Source organism: Mustela lutreola, chromosome 6, assembly GCF_030435805.1.
Source record: "Mustela lutreola isolate mMusLut2 chromosome 6, mMusLut2.pri, whole genome shotgun sequence".
Classification (NCBI taxonomy): Eukaryota; Metazoa; Chordata; class Mammalia; order Carnivora; family Mustelidae; genus Mustela; species Mustela lutreola.
Window position 1 is genome coordinate 57,691,169 of NC_081295.1, and position 15,108 is coordinate 57,706,276.

The 15,108-nt window shown below is 38.0% G+C and overlaps 1 long non-coding RNA gene across 1 annotated transcript; it reads left to right on the plus strand.

Moving 5' to 3' along the window:
* Nucleotides 1–623: 623 nt before the first annotated feature.
* LOC131833143 (uncharacterized) lies at nucleotides 624–6,753 on the plus strand. The gene is made up of 3 exons (XR_009354337.1): nucleotides 624–760; nucleotides 4,546–4,734; nucleotides 6,117–6,753. It is a non-coding gene; the product is annotated as an uncharacterized LOC131833143 (long non-coding RNA).
* The last annotated feature ends 8,355 nt before the right edge of the window (nucleotides 6,754–15,108 follow it).

Genomic DNA, 15,108 nt, shown 5'->3' on the forward strand with positions numbered 1-15,108 from the left:
CATCAAGTTAAGAGCATGTGCACATAAAAATAAAATGCATGCTTCAAAATTTGTAGTTCAGAATTTGTATTTTAAAAAGGGTCCCTCAGGCAAGATCTAGAGTCTTTCTTCAAGGAGTTGGGTTGGGGATGAAATAAGTTGGTTTCGTATTTATTTTTCTCTTTGATTTCTACCTTTGGTGAACCTTCAGGAGAAATGATGCTGTATGAAAATTAGGTCTAAAATTGGCTCATTCATTTCAATTTTATTGCTTGTTCCTTTAAAGAAAAATGGAAGAGCAATAAATGATCTCTTTCCTCAGCATTATCAGTTTGTGTTCACTGTGCTTTATGTTTCCCATTCAGACATGGCTGTGTCCTGACCTTCCTTTTAATTTAGTCCCAACATATTTTTAGCATTTTATCTCATGATCAGTCTCAAAAACTTTGGGAGCACCTCACAGCTTTCTGAGGTTACATTCCATGAAGATTTCAACCTCTTAGCTTGTTGGACACACCACACCCCAAAACATTGAAAACTTTTTTTTCAGAGACTGCAGAAGTGTTCATGTATTTCCCTCAGGCTTTGTTTCTTCAGGAAATGAGGCATCTCAGCAACAACCCGGGTAAAGAAAACTGAAGGAAAATGTAGGTTTTTTTCTAATCCCTCACCGCCATTTGAGCAGCGCGCACAGAGTAAGAAAACCTTAATCTCGCTTTAACCACTGACTGCGTAAAAGAGACTTCATTGGAGGGGTCTACCTGAGATCAGAGCCTCAGAGGTGAGCTTCCTAAGACATAATTCCTCCCAAATCTCTAAAATCTTATGTCATGCTCATTTGGGTTTAGGACACAAATCCTTTCACTTGCTTTCATTCATTTTTTTCCCTATTAACACTAAATCTGCAGCAGATAAGAGAATTGGGAATCTTTATCCTCAAGGTACACAAGACTCCTCAAGAATGAGGGCCTAATAATTGCTAACACTTTTTGTTTCAATTTTCTTGCTTTAAGAACACTAACCTATTTCTATTTGTTGTTATGCACCACACCCCTACCCCATACGGTAACTTATCTTCATGACATAGCTTTAACTTCTTTTTTAAAAAAGATATAATTTATTTTATTTGACAGAGAGAGAGCACAAGCCAGGGGAATGACAGGCAGAGGGGGATGGAGAAGCAGATTTTCCGTTCAGTAGGTAGCTATATGTAGGGCTCCATTCCAGAACCCTGAGATCATGACCTAAGCTGAAGGCAGATGCCTAACAGACTCAGTCACCCAGACACTCTAATGTAGCTTTAATTTTTTTTTTTTAAGATTTTATTCATTTGACAGACAGAGATCACAGTAGGCAGAGAGAGGGAAACAGGCTCCCTGGTGAGCAGAGAGCCTGGTGTGGGGCTCAATCCCTGGACTCTGAGATCATGACCTGAGCCGAAGGCAGAGGCTTAACCCACTGAGCCACCCTAGTGCCCCTAGCTTTAATTTCTAAATTTTTTTTATACTTTGTTTCCATTTCAAATGTATATTTAATCTCATTTCTAACATGAATTCTCTTTTTTAAAAAAGTTTCTCTCACTTATTTTTTATTAAATTTTTGAATTTTTTTTATGAACATAAAATGTATTTTTATCCCCAGGGGTACAGGTCTGTGAATCGCCAGGTTTACACACTTCACGGCACTCATCATAGCACATACCCTCCCCAATGTCCATTACCCCACCACCCTCTCTTTCACTTTTGACCACATTACTTTTTATGTAACTTTGGGTCTAGTTCCATTTTCCAGTAGAATACATATTTCTACAGAAGTGGTTGAAAGGAGAACTATTTTGCTGACTTGCTCAATAAGAAATGAAGTTGAAATAAAAATTGAACACAACAAAATCCCTTGGGAAGAAAGTTTATTACCCCTGCCCATCCTGATCCTCTCCCAAGAGTCCATTATTTTGCTCCTTATAGTTGTCAGCTTTGGCAGCAAGACAAGACCACAATGTCATTTCCAGACTTCACTAAGATCTAGGCAAGTGTCACCAGCATCCTATCTCCTCTTTGTAAGTTTCCAGTTCTCTCTATACTTTGCTTTAAACCTGTCTCTTCCTACTTGGGTGTCCCTGCTCCTTTTTCCAATCTTCTGAGTTTGTTTTTGTTTTGTTTGCACATTTGTTGGGCAGGTACACTTAAAGGCCCCTGATTTTCCTAACTGAGAAAACCTTTCCTTGATCCATATGCCAGCTTTGTCACCTTCCTGAGCTTCTCTTTAATGACATGTCCCTAAGGTATGTGAACCCCTTGGGGTCTGTCATTGCAATTTTATGTCAGAGAACTATTTTAAATACACATTGAAAGCATGATTTTGGTTCTTTCTGACACTTTACCACCAAAATGTTTTCTTTAGTCATTAAAAAATATATATTGAGTATCTACCATGTGCTAGATAAGTTGCTATGTGCTGGCAACAGGGGGTTTCATTAGACATTGTGCCTGCTTTCTTTGAATTTACAACATCTCAGAAATATTAATAGGTGGTTTCTTTTGTTGCATATAATTGATTAATACTCAAGATCTGAAACGTTAGATACATTCATTTATTCGAATTCTTCCTCAACTCTATATTGTAACTTTCACTGCATAATTTACATAAATAAAATATAAAACTCTCCATGGCTGAAACTTTAAAAAAAAAAAAAAAAAAGCTTAGATGGAAAGATGCAGACTTTTACCATAGATTTTATACTAGGAACTATTTAAGGAAGAATTATCTGAAAGTGGAAATGCAAGAGCTCTGAGCCATCATTGAGAATATTGGTCCCTGTCACCAAAAACCTTCATGGCTTCAGAAAAGTCATTTAATCTTCTGAATTTCAGTGTCTTCCTCTGTTAAGTGATGGGTGGGAATAAATGTTCTCTTAGCTTTCAGGTCAAAAATTCAATGCTTCTAAATGTAGACTATTTCGGGTATGAAGTACTATTCTAAACACAACTCTTATGGGAATTCAGTGCAATGTAAATATTCAGCTGGCAGACAGAAGAGTGTTTACTGGATAGAGAGACTGAAGGTTGCACTGAAGGTCCCACCATGAGCAGTGCAGGATGACCAGGCCTGCCTGTCTCAACCCCCAGCACCCCTCCCGTCTCAGCAAGATCAGGCTCAGTGCCAGCAGAACATTACTGGTCAGCTATAGCTTTTCTTCTGGGTCCAGTGATAATCTTTCCAAACTTTTCTGCAAAATTAGACTGAAATGAAGTTTTGTTATTGGATATGCATGACTATCAGGACTGGTAGTCAGATCAAGACAAAGAGGAATCCATATAATAATTACGTCCTCCCGTGATGAAAATGGATCTTTCCTATATCTTATACAGATCTGCCATTCCCGAAGCTGTGCTCTACAGAGAACCAGAAAATAAAATGTGTATTATAAAATCATGAGAGCAATTGCAGTATTGATGACGGTATTAGTGCTTTTCCCAAAGACAATAAAATAGGGAAAACAGTAGACATTTTCTTCATGCAATTTAAAATAGATGTGGACTTAAATAAAAACTGTTCACACATAAAATTTATCTTCATGCAAAGTAGTCTTGGAGATGAATATTCACTGCTCATTTAATGATTAATTGAAATGTGTTAGATATTGGTCTTGAGGAAAAAATGATTTTTTTACCCTTTAAATTATCATTTTTGTTTCTGCTTTGGCATTTGTTAAGGATGTACTTTTAAGATGAGCTCTTCTTAGTCTTTGGTACCATGTCTGCATAGTATGAAGCTGATATATGGTTTATTCCGTACTTTATAGTGGATAATGTCATAATCTTGATACGATTCTTAGTCTCTAATGACTCAGAGACAAAGTCAATGACAGATCTCTAGTTTTATATTTTCACTAAGAACATGATGACTTCTAAATCAATAAGGTTGCCTTCATTTGACCTTGACCAAATGTGAAAAGACATAGCAAATTATCCATAGACTTTTAAATATTATTATAAAACAATGCCCCATATCAAGGAATACACTCATTTTTTACATGTCATATTTTAGAACCATGTACTACTCATCACTTGAAAAACACCATTTAACTCCCAGCAGCCTAAAATACGTGCTACCAGAAGGAGATTTCCAATGGTCTTATTAAAAATGTTTGCACTTAATATATGTATTATCATATTCTTCTATTATTTCAGTCTCTCAGGATAGCTCTTAATACTTTAAGAGCTTGGTTAAAGATGTACAAACCCCATACATATTCAACAACAACGGCAGTTTTCCTTGATACAAGCAAACCAAATTAAAGAGTATATTGGATAGAAACAAATCATTTTATTTTCTTTAACTGTTCTAATTTAAAAGGTGGTATCAGACCATGGTTATTGGTGTCTTGAAGCTTAGTGTGTCATAGTAAAGTGATCTCAAAAGGTGATAAATATTTATGACGGTGTGGGTTAAATGGATGTGCTTGCATGTTTCCAAATTTTATGTATTATGCAAAATAACCACAATATTACTTTAGACTCACTAAAAGTTATCTTAAAATTTTATCTGTGATTTTTTTTTTCAAAGCTATCATTTCTTACTCCAAATCTCAGCTTCTCATGAATGTTCTCCTGGAAACTGCTGCGTGCTCACATAATTCATCTTGTGGATTGAGGCCATAAGTATTAACAAATTAGCTGCAATCAAATTTGGCACTTTAAAATTCCATCTATCCTCTTCAGGGCTTGCTGAGTCAGAGCTCATCAAGTGATAAAGGTCAGTTCAGGAGATATGAACTAAATTATAATTTTCAGATAAAGGGAAAAATATTTATGAATTTGCAATGTATGCTGGGTCAGTGGCTTCTGAGACAAATTTTTCAGCCCCCATCTCCTCTGTCAAAAACGGGGGTATAAGAACTAGCCTGGATCCCTCTTTTACAGATCAACCAAGATGGGACCTAACTGGGAACTTTCTGACTGATTTTTCTGATAGTGTTGCCAGGATTTCAAAGCAGAAAGCATATCTTGTGGTGTCATGTGTGCTATTGAATTGTCTTGGAGCACAGCAGGTAGGATCTACCTGGAAGAAAAATCCATCTTTCTTCAATAGAAAGAAAGACATTGAAGTAATTAGGGTGTGGGAGGGCGGTTAGCAAGAATTTAATTAGATGGTCCTGTTTGAAAACATTCTTTCACTAATCTTTATCATCCTATGAACTCAAAGATGTATTTTTCTTTCCCCTCTCATGGCAAGTTTGGTGAATTTAAGATTTTTAATTTGGTTAAACATGCTGAGTGAAATAATCAATCTATTAAAAAAACAAACAAAAAAGATGTCAGTCTCAATTTACTAAATCATGTCATTGAAAGCAAAACTTTATTTAAATGGAGAATGTGGGATACCTGTGTTGTTACAAGTTATGTATGAATTATATAAAGTCCCTAAATGGAGAAAACTGAAGGGAATGATAGGAATATTATTATTAAAGTTTAAAAATTGGAAGTAAAGGATTTAAGCATTAATAAAGAGAAACCACAAATGGCAATTTGCATAACAGGAAAAGCAGACATAGATGAATTATGATAATCCATGTTTCTCAGCATTTTTTAGCCAAGGGTTTGAGGGAGATCATGATAAATTTTACACTATAAAGATTTTTAGTAACATCACATAAATTAATCCTTACAATTTTATGTTTCCACTATTCATAATATTTTAGTGATTTTTTTCCCTGAGTACCCCATTTTGAATAATTTGACCTATGTTAGCATTGTACCAAAATTAAGCTTTCCACTAAAAGGTAATCATCCTGATTATAGAAGTGTAAGTGGGTTGCTAGGCAGGGGAGAGATCTCTCTGACTGGGAGAGATATTCAAGTATCCAGAACCAGGCAAAGAGTTGAAAGGCACTGCGAAGAAGAAACTCTATGGGTTTTAATTCAAGCAGTCAATTGTCTGTTCAGTTACATGCACAGACAATTATTTTTCTGTGGGATTGATCAACCATCTTAAACTCTTCCTTGATGGTTGAAATTTTCATCTCATTCTACTAAAGTGATTTTTTTCCCCATGAGCACCTCTCCAATTGGACAATGAAAGTCAGTGGAAAATAGAATTCTCTTTTTAAAAATCACTTCTTTTACCTATTTTTGCAGTTCAAGTGATATGGAAACTAATACCTGTGTCAAGGGTTTTCATCAGGCTTGGGCTGCTGCAGGACAGAATGTCTTCTCACTGCATTGCTTCCTTGAAAACTGCAGCTTTAAGATAAAGTTGGAATATTGTACTAGATTTGTTGTATTTACGCCTCATCTGTAGAAGCACACTTGGGCTGTGGAGCTGAAAGCTGGCAAGACTTGGACCTATGTGACTAGAACAGCATAAAAGATGTGAGGAAGACTTGGCTCCTGTCTGCAACAGCTGCATGTGCTCTGAGTGGGAAAGCAGGAGAGAGGACCTATGTACTTGAGTAGCTGCTGGGCCCCCATGAGATGATGCCGCATTTGTTAAAGCATCTGCCTGTGTCCTTCTATAAAGCTAAGGAAATGTATCTTTAAAGCTTATTTGTGCTTTGTGTTTCTAATCGCCAATTTGGACATCCACCTATGACTGTGTTGCTACGATATCATACCAGACTTTTCTTCCTAGTTTAATCACCCTTCCACTCTGCTCTCCGATCCTACAGATGTGGGGAATACCAATCTATAACACAAAATGGAGTGTGACTCAATGAATATTTATCAAGTGCCTGCTATTTGGGAGAAGGAATGGGGTTTTCAGCAGAATCTCTGGAGAAAGCTATTTCTCTTCACAAAAAAAAAAAAAAAAAAAAACAACCCCGCACACAGCTGCATTTTCACAGACATACACACAGCCTGCGTGTCATCTCTCTGCACTCAGGCGTAGTAACATATGGGAGAAAAAGTCGTCTATTACTACAGGCTGTGACAATCACGAAGAGAATTTATTGCAGAAGATTAGCCAACACTATTTCAGCAGGAGGTCCAGAAATTATCTATCAAAGATTCAGGGACTTGAGGCAACATTTCATCTCATTTATTCAAATGCCTCGGGCAAATAAAATTATGATTAAAGCACCTAGCAACCTGTGTCCTGTACATTTTGACACGCTTACTGCTAATTGATTGTATGGGTCCAGTTCACGCTCTAAGGGAAATAGATTACTATTAATTTTGGTTGACATTTCATATAAGGGCATATATTTTGTTTTTAGTTATTTTTGTGAAACTGAAATCTGATTCTATAATTCTTCTGGGGGAAATGGAGGTGTCATGATTTGTCTCCATCCTGTGGCCTTTAAAAGCAAGCAACAAAGTCGCCATCCAACTAATAACACAATGAATAAACAATTGGTTAAGCATTGTAAAGCATGAATGTTAATACTACACCACTTAACCAAGCTAATCAAACTTGATATGGGAAGGATGTTATACAGATAAGAATACAAATGAATTCCCCAAAGTGTTCCTCAAATGTATTCCTTAAGCTTGGTCACTTTCATTTAGCCACCCACCAGTTTCTTAACCCTTCTTGGTGCTAGTTGAACTTGAATACATTTCAGGAGATGTGACAGCCACATTAGCAAAGGTTTGCAAAAGCTCTCTACTTGGGATCTGCTTTTAATGCACGGATAGAGCAACAATCTGGACAACATAAGTATGTAAACACAAATAACCAACCAACTGTTGGGTTCAGCAAATATTTATTGAAGATCCATTGTTACCCTTTGCGCAGGCCACATGCAAACAACTCTGAGTAAGTAACAGATGCATCCTTGAGGAGTTCAAGTCTCCTGGGGAAAGACAGAGAGGTAAAGAGCTAACATCAGTGAAACATGGTGAGGGCGACAATAAAAGTGTGCATGGACTCTTGGGGAGTTCCTAAAAGATATGCTAAGCAAACCTGGTCAGAGCAGATTTCCTTAAGGTGAATGGACAACAGTGTCCCAGAACTGTGGAGCATCAGAACAGAAAGTGAATTTGGAGGTCTTCTGGCTCGAGTACCATGAGTGTCAATGTCAAACTAGGAGTAGGCAGGGCTGTATGAGCTGGTGTGCCCTGAGAAAGTATATAATGAGGTTTCTTAAGCTAGAGATTGGGGGTGGGGTCGCACCAGAACTAGAAAAGCAGAGTAGCCTTACCCTTAAGCCATGCTCTCTGTGAAGCCCCTTGTGAACTAAGGACAAGAAGCTGGGAAACACTGATCTAGTTGGTTGGTTTTATGGATAACACTGGAGCCAAAGAAGAATGAACACCCTGTCTGAAGGCATTTTCAGTGACAATTTGCTGGGACCCTATCACATACATGGTGGTGTTTTAAGGATAGAATTAAAACTTGTGGTAAAATCTATAATGTCCAAGTAAAGGGAGAAGAGACAAATGCTTTCCTTCTTTTTTTCTAAAGATTTATTTATTAATTTGAGAGAGAGAAAGTGGGAGGGGGTGGTGGAGGGACAGAGGGCGAGGAAGAGAGAATCTCAGGCAGACTCTCCGCTGAGTGAGGAGCCCTGTGTGGGGCTTGGTTCCATAACCCTGAGATCATGATTTGAACAGAAATCAAGAGTTGGATGCTTAACCAACTGAGCCACCCAGGGTCCCCCAGAATGTTTCCTGTTTTAGAAGAATTTAGTATGGGTGAGACTGGGAAGTCAGACAAAGGAAAAGAAAAGTAGGACAGAAAAAGTTGATCAGATCATTATGGGCACAGTTGAAGAGTAGGGAATATGAAATGATGTTCCAGCTGCACACGAGAGCATACACTCCAGCCTCATATTACCTTACAGGACAAGTCTGGTGACAATCACTGCAGAAACTCACCTGAGACCCAGAGAGACGGGTTCACATCTTCCACCCAGTCGAGGCCAAAGGCCCACCAATTGATTTTTGTGTCCTCAGTTACCTCCGCATATTGTAAACTCACTTTTCACCGAAGAGTTTCCATCCCTTTTAGCATTTATTCTAATAAGAAATTTTTACTTGGCCTCTTGAAAAAAGGCAAACACTTTAACATTGGGAAACACATCACATTTTCCTTGCAAATGTTTTGTAATAAATGAGAAACTGTACAGCAGTTAGTTCAATATTACCCATGCAGGATGAATCCTCTGAGCAATTACCTTGTTTCCATGGCAACAGCATATCTGCCCATGCTTCATTGTGATACTAGGAAACCAGCAAATTGGATCTGCTTAGTAAAGCTGAGGAAAACTTAGCGAATTAGGGGAAGGGGGGGATTGTAAGTTTGATACTAACTAGGTTAACAAACTGCTATTTATATTAAGTGGTTCATTTACGCAGCTTAAAACAATCTGCAAGGAGAATACAGCATGCTGGGAAACAAAAAGGAAATTTGTTTAAAAAAAAAAAAAAGGAAGAAGAAGAAGAAGATGGAAAATGATGACCAGGTTTTCTAGGACCCTTGCCCACATCCAATCCCTTAGAAGAGTCCTCTGAAGAATCCCAGGCCCCTGAGTGCAGAATGGAAACACATCTCCAGGAGATGTTCACTTCTTCACATCAGTCTGGACCTCATACTCCTCCCAGAGTTCTCCTGAGAGAGTTTAAGACTTTCATTTTTAAGAAAATCCTCGGAAAGGAGGCCAGGAACTGCACCGGTGACATCCACGAGAGATCACACTGTCATTTGGCTGTTACGCTCCAAGAAACTGCAAGGAAAAAAAAAAAAAAAAAGCAAAAACCTTGTATGGTGGATACTGAGCTATAAAACAAACACAAGAGCAGAGGATGCCCCTTTAGACCCAGACAGCCAGGTCAATTGCAGCTACCCTTTTTTTTTTTGGGGGGGGGCTGTTAAACAGAGATTTAAAGTCAAAAATCAAAGATAGTTTCCTCAGGGAAAAGTAGACATTATAACAATGTTGTGTCCCTGTTATCACACTTGATTTCAGGCTCTTGGGGGAGCTGGTTCCCAGACAGTTTTCAAGATAAGATATAATTTATAGATATTTTCTTGGTGGTGGTCATAAGGGAGGCTCCAATGAGGGAGGTGGGAAGATAATGTAGAAGAGGTGCAAGGTGGATTGTAGCAGAACTGAAACATGATATGCTGCTGTTTGATTCATATGACATGTAATTACATCTAATTATAGGTATCTCTTAGAACTTGGACCACAGGGTTATAGATAAATTTAAATACCTTGGAGAAATACCCTGAGTAATATAACAAAGGTCTTTTTTCTAGTTAGAATGGTAAACTTCTTTTTTTTTTTTAAAGATTTTATTTATTTATCAGAGAGAGAGAGGGGGAGAGAGCTAGTACAGGCAGACAGAATGGCAGGCAGAGGCAGAGGGAGAAGCAGGCTCCCTGCTGAGCAAGGAGCCCGATGTGGGACTCAATCCCAGGACGCTGGGATCATGACCTGAGCCGAAGGCAGCTGCTTAACCAACTGAGCCACCCAGGCGTCCCTAGAATGATAAACTTCTTAATGCAGCATCTCTAAATCAAATTATTATACATCTGAGAAATTTGCTTATTGAAAGGAAAAAAGGAATACCACTTTGGGAGACTGGGGGATAAGGGAACCAAACAGTTCCTTTATAAACATAAGAAATAAACATAAAACATAAAACATATTTACGGGATCATTTGACTTTATAAATTACTCTGCCTTTAAAGTGCTTACCTTAAAAAAGTTAAAGGAAAGTTCAACATAAAGATAAATAAAACTATGTGGGAAGTGAAAGATGACATGTCTTGAAAATTATCTTAAAAACAGAATTTTGAAATAACAACTATAATATGGCCTACAAACACTGCTGATCTATTTTTCTACATAGAGACCTGGAACAAATTATTTATATTTTATTGATTATATGTTTTCATGGCTCTATCAAAATGCCTCAAGACTTTTAGTGAATACACATATGAAAATAATTCTCAGAGAAAAAGGTTTGAAAATACTATTTTTCTTCTATCTAAGAAAACATATATCTCATCATGTAAATTGAAAATCTCACTGGCTAATTTAATGTATACTCAAAAGCCCATATATATTTAGATGACCTATGTTAATTTAAATCTCATAATATTGACATAGAAAAACAAGACACTTATGCTTCAACTCACCATTAGAGCTGGGTCAAAAGACATAATATCCAGTCTGTCCAAAATTAAGGTACTTATTCCAGCAAATGCCACCATCTAGTCTAAGACATAACATTGTCATCAGTAAACACTAAATAAATGTTTTTGAATTTATTAATTAATGGGGAGAGCAAATAATCAGCTTGTTTTAATTCACCAGTGAATTCATCGCAGTTTGGGATTATAGGCATAACCACAGGTATCTCTAGAGTGTCCATTATTATATAAAGGACCTTTCTCCCCACTCTAACACCATTCTCCTTTTCACCCAAAGTTCCCTATGCAGGTTTCCTTAACTTCCCTGCAGTCATGAAATCCATTTTCATTCTCCTTTTTGTTACCTGCAACCTCTGTGGCTTTGACGAGTCAAGATTTCCTTTGCTTCACCAGGTTGCAATTACACGAACACAACAGACTTACTGGGCATCACCTCTGTGTCCAGCACTACTTGTGACTATGAGGTTTGGGAGCAGACACACACAACACACACACAGACAGTGAATTATTGGATAGGAGAAAATAGTGGTAAGAGTCAAATCACATAAAAGAGCAATGGAATGAAATTCAATAGGTGGAGAGATACAGGGAAACTAATATTTGTTGAGTAGCTGTTTTTCATCAGGCCCTATGGGAGGAGATTTCATATTTAATATTTCATTTATCATTCCAGCCAAAATGTTGATATGCCTTTCTGTAATTTTACAAGGTATGAAGTGCAGCAGGGCTTCAAAACCTGCTCATGATTCTATTGCTTGTAGGTCTCTGAGCAGACATTCTAATTCAAGTTGATACTATTTCCATCCTAGGGAGGAGGAACGCAGTGTGCACAAAGGCATGAAGGTAGTTTTATGCACAGGTGTGTTGGACAGCTAATGATGGCAACAATCGTCTAGAGCAGAGCATCTGGTGGGGAACACCAAAGCTTGGAAGTAGCAGGTCTAGAGACACTTAAAATCTTACTTCTAGCATTCATTTTTAGTTCCTTCTTAGTATTTGTAATAGACAATTGGTTATTAAATAATTAAAGAATAAGTGAATGAATGTTTTTCTTTTTTTCAGTTCTCATATTGCCCATCTATTCTTGCATGCTTTCTACTTTATCCATTAGAGCCCTTGGCACCTTAAACATCGTTTTTTTTCAAAGTCCTGGTTTGGTAATCCCAATATCCCTGCCACATCTATTTCTGATGCTTGCTCGCTGCCTCCAATTTTCCTTTGTGGCTCTATTTTTTTGCCTTTTGGTATGCATTGCGGTTTTTCCTTGATAGCCAGGCATGATGTACTGAGTAAAAGGAACTGCTGTAAAAGGTCGTTAGTTAAGGTGATGGTGATGAGTGGAGGGAAGGAAAGCATTCTGCAGTCCTGTGATTAGGTCTCAGTCTGTTAGTGAGCCTATGCCTCTAGACTATGAACTTCACAAGTATTCTTCCTTTCTCTCTCTCTCTCTCTCTTTCCCCCCCCCCCCATCTCTATAAATGGGACAGGAGGCTACTGTGGGCAGCAGTTGGGTATTTCTCTTCCCCAGGTCAGTTAGTCTTCATAATAGCCCAGCAGGTTAGGGTCTGGTTACACTCAAATGCTCTCACATGGCCTATAAGGTCCTGTGTGGTCAGGTCTAGTGTGTCCAGCCTCATCTGGGCCTCTCACCTCTTTGCTCGCCTCCACTCTCCAGCCACACTGGCCTCCTTTTGGTCACCCCAGCAAGCAAGTTGTTTCTAACCACCAGGCAAGAAGGTTCTTCTCCCAACTTGCTGCCCGGCTGGTCCTTATATTGCATTAGGTCTCAGCTGAAATATTACCACTTCAGTGAGGTCTTCCCCTACCTACTGGAAGGCGGTTTTCCCACCCCATTCTGTTCAACCTTATTATTTTGTTTCAGTGATGAGTGTTCCTTCTTCAGTGCACTCATCATAATCCTAATTACTATATTTATTTGATTGTTTCCTTCCTGACTATCAGTTTCCTGGTTATAGTGGTATACTTCAAAGACATTTAAACATGCCTGTTTTGTTCATGGCAATTTAACCACAGCTAAGAACTATGCCTGGAATATAGGAGTCAGGCAATAGATAACTGTTGAATTAATTAAAGAAGTAATGAATGAATCACGTTTTTTTTTTTCTTCAATTTTAGTCTTAGCATGACTCAATAAACTGAAATAACGTCCACTGCTATTGCTTAATATTCGTTGCTAAATAAGTGGTAAATTAGTAACAAGTCTATTTGAGAGTGACAGGTGTTCACTCCCGGAGGGTGACAACATATGGCTGTTGATAAAACAATAACTGTAACATGCCGAGAATTCACAATATAATGAAACAAAGTATTTTGGAAATTAGATGTTGCTGGAATCCTTATTCCCTGAGCAAGGAGTTGAGCTATCATTGTTATTTATAGACATCACCAGCCCTAGGTCTTGGCGTTTTGAAACAAGTGAACAAAAATGCTTGTTTCTGTGTCCATGGTGGGATCTAATACCAAGAGAGGTCTCACTGTGATCTGATACCTCATGAGGCTCTTTGTTTGGGGCTGTCATTCAGCTTTGGACTCAGAATAAATGTGTCTCTTTTCCTTGCAGATTTTAAAATCTGCACTTTCTCAAGACCTGTGGTCCTTGCATTAAGGAAGCAGATTTAACATTGAGGGCACCACTGTCACTAACAGCTCTTAACAACATGTGCCTAGATAAGGGGCTCTCAAGAGAAAAATAGACACATCAAAGGTGATTGTATATGGATGATGGGGCTGCAAAAATTTTTTCATGTTCCTTCCATTCTCTGTTTTTTAATTGAGAAAATAAGGAAAACAGCTTTGTAATTAAAAAATAGTAATAAAGCCAGCATGATCCTGGAGCTCACTTATTAAGAAAATGAGCCACCTGAAGGCCAATTTCCTCATTGTTAAGGCTAATAATAGTGGTAAGTGAAGAGAATAGACTTTACATATTCTTTTCCTGATGATGCTTAACCCCAAAAGTATAACTAGAAATAATAGAGCAGATTGTCAATATTACATTGTAATATTAATGAGCAATTACTATGTCAGGCAGTATGCCAAGTGCTTTACACAACATGATCTCATTTAATCATCACAAAAAATGATATAAGGCAATTACCACCATTATCCCCATTCTGTCATTAAAAACAAAAACTAGAAGAAGTGAAAAGATTATACTGGTCCAGTAGTCAGTTTGACTTTCAGTTTGACTGTTCTAATCTAAACTATTTCTTCATATATTTGTTCAATAACACTATTAAGCACAAACTAGGTGCCAAGCTCTGACCTAGTCATTAGAAATATATAAGTAGGTAAAAGAAACTTCTGCCCTCAAGTACTCAATCTAATGGGAGAGACAGTTGTGTAAACAGACAAGCCTTAAAAAAAATGTGTTATGATAATAAGGGGTAGGTTCAGGGTTTTATGAATGGATCCCCTAAACTGGACCTGGGCAGAAAGAATGTATTTGAGAAAGTATCTAGGAGATGGTGACACTTGATCTAAATCTTAAAAAACAAGTGGCACAGGACAGTTACTGGTGTTTTGCTAATAGGAAATGATGAATGAGAAAGCCTCTTATAAAGGAGAATCCGAACAAAGACCTGGGAGGAGAAGCATCATGACATGAAAGAGGAGATGTTCTTTAAGGAAAGGAGGGATAAGACATGAGACAGAAAGACAGCAGGAGTAAGGAATGGTAAATGTCACACCTTCATTACAGAAACATGACCTTAGCATGTACTGACCAACTGAGAAAGCCAAGGTTGGAGAGGCAGAAGACTTGTGGGAGACTGCTAAAACATTACAGGCAAGTGACAAAGAGCCTTAGGTGGGGCTGTAGTGTCAGAGATGCAGTGAAAAGGGAAGATCTGTGAGATATTAAGGTTGACTTGCAATGAAGATAAGGTTCAGAAAGAAGTTAAGAGTAACTCTCTGTAAAATTTGGGAGTCGGTAGAGAGATTTGAGCTAGACAGGGATTTGAGGGCCTTTAGCATCATAGCAGTAGGTGAAACCAAGAAGTTTGA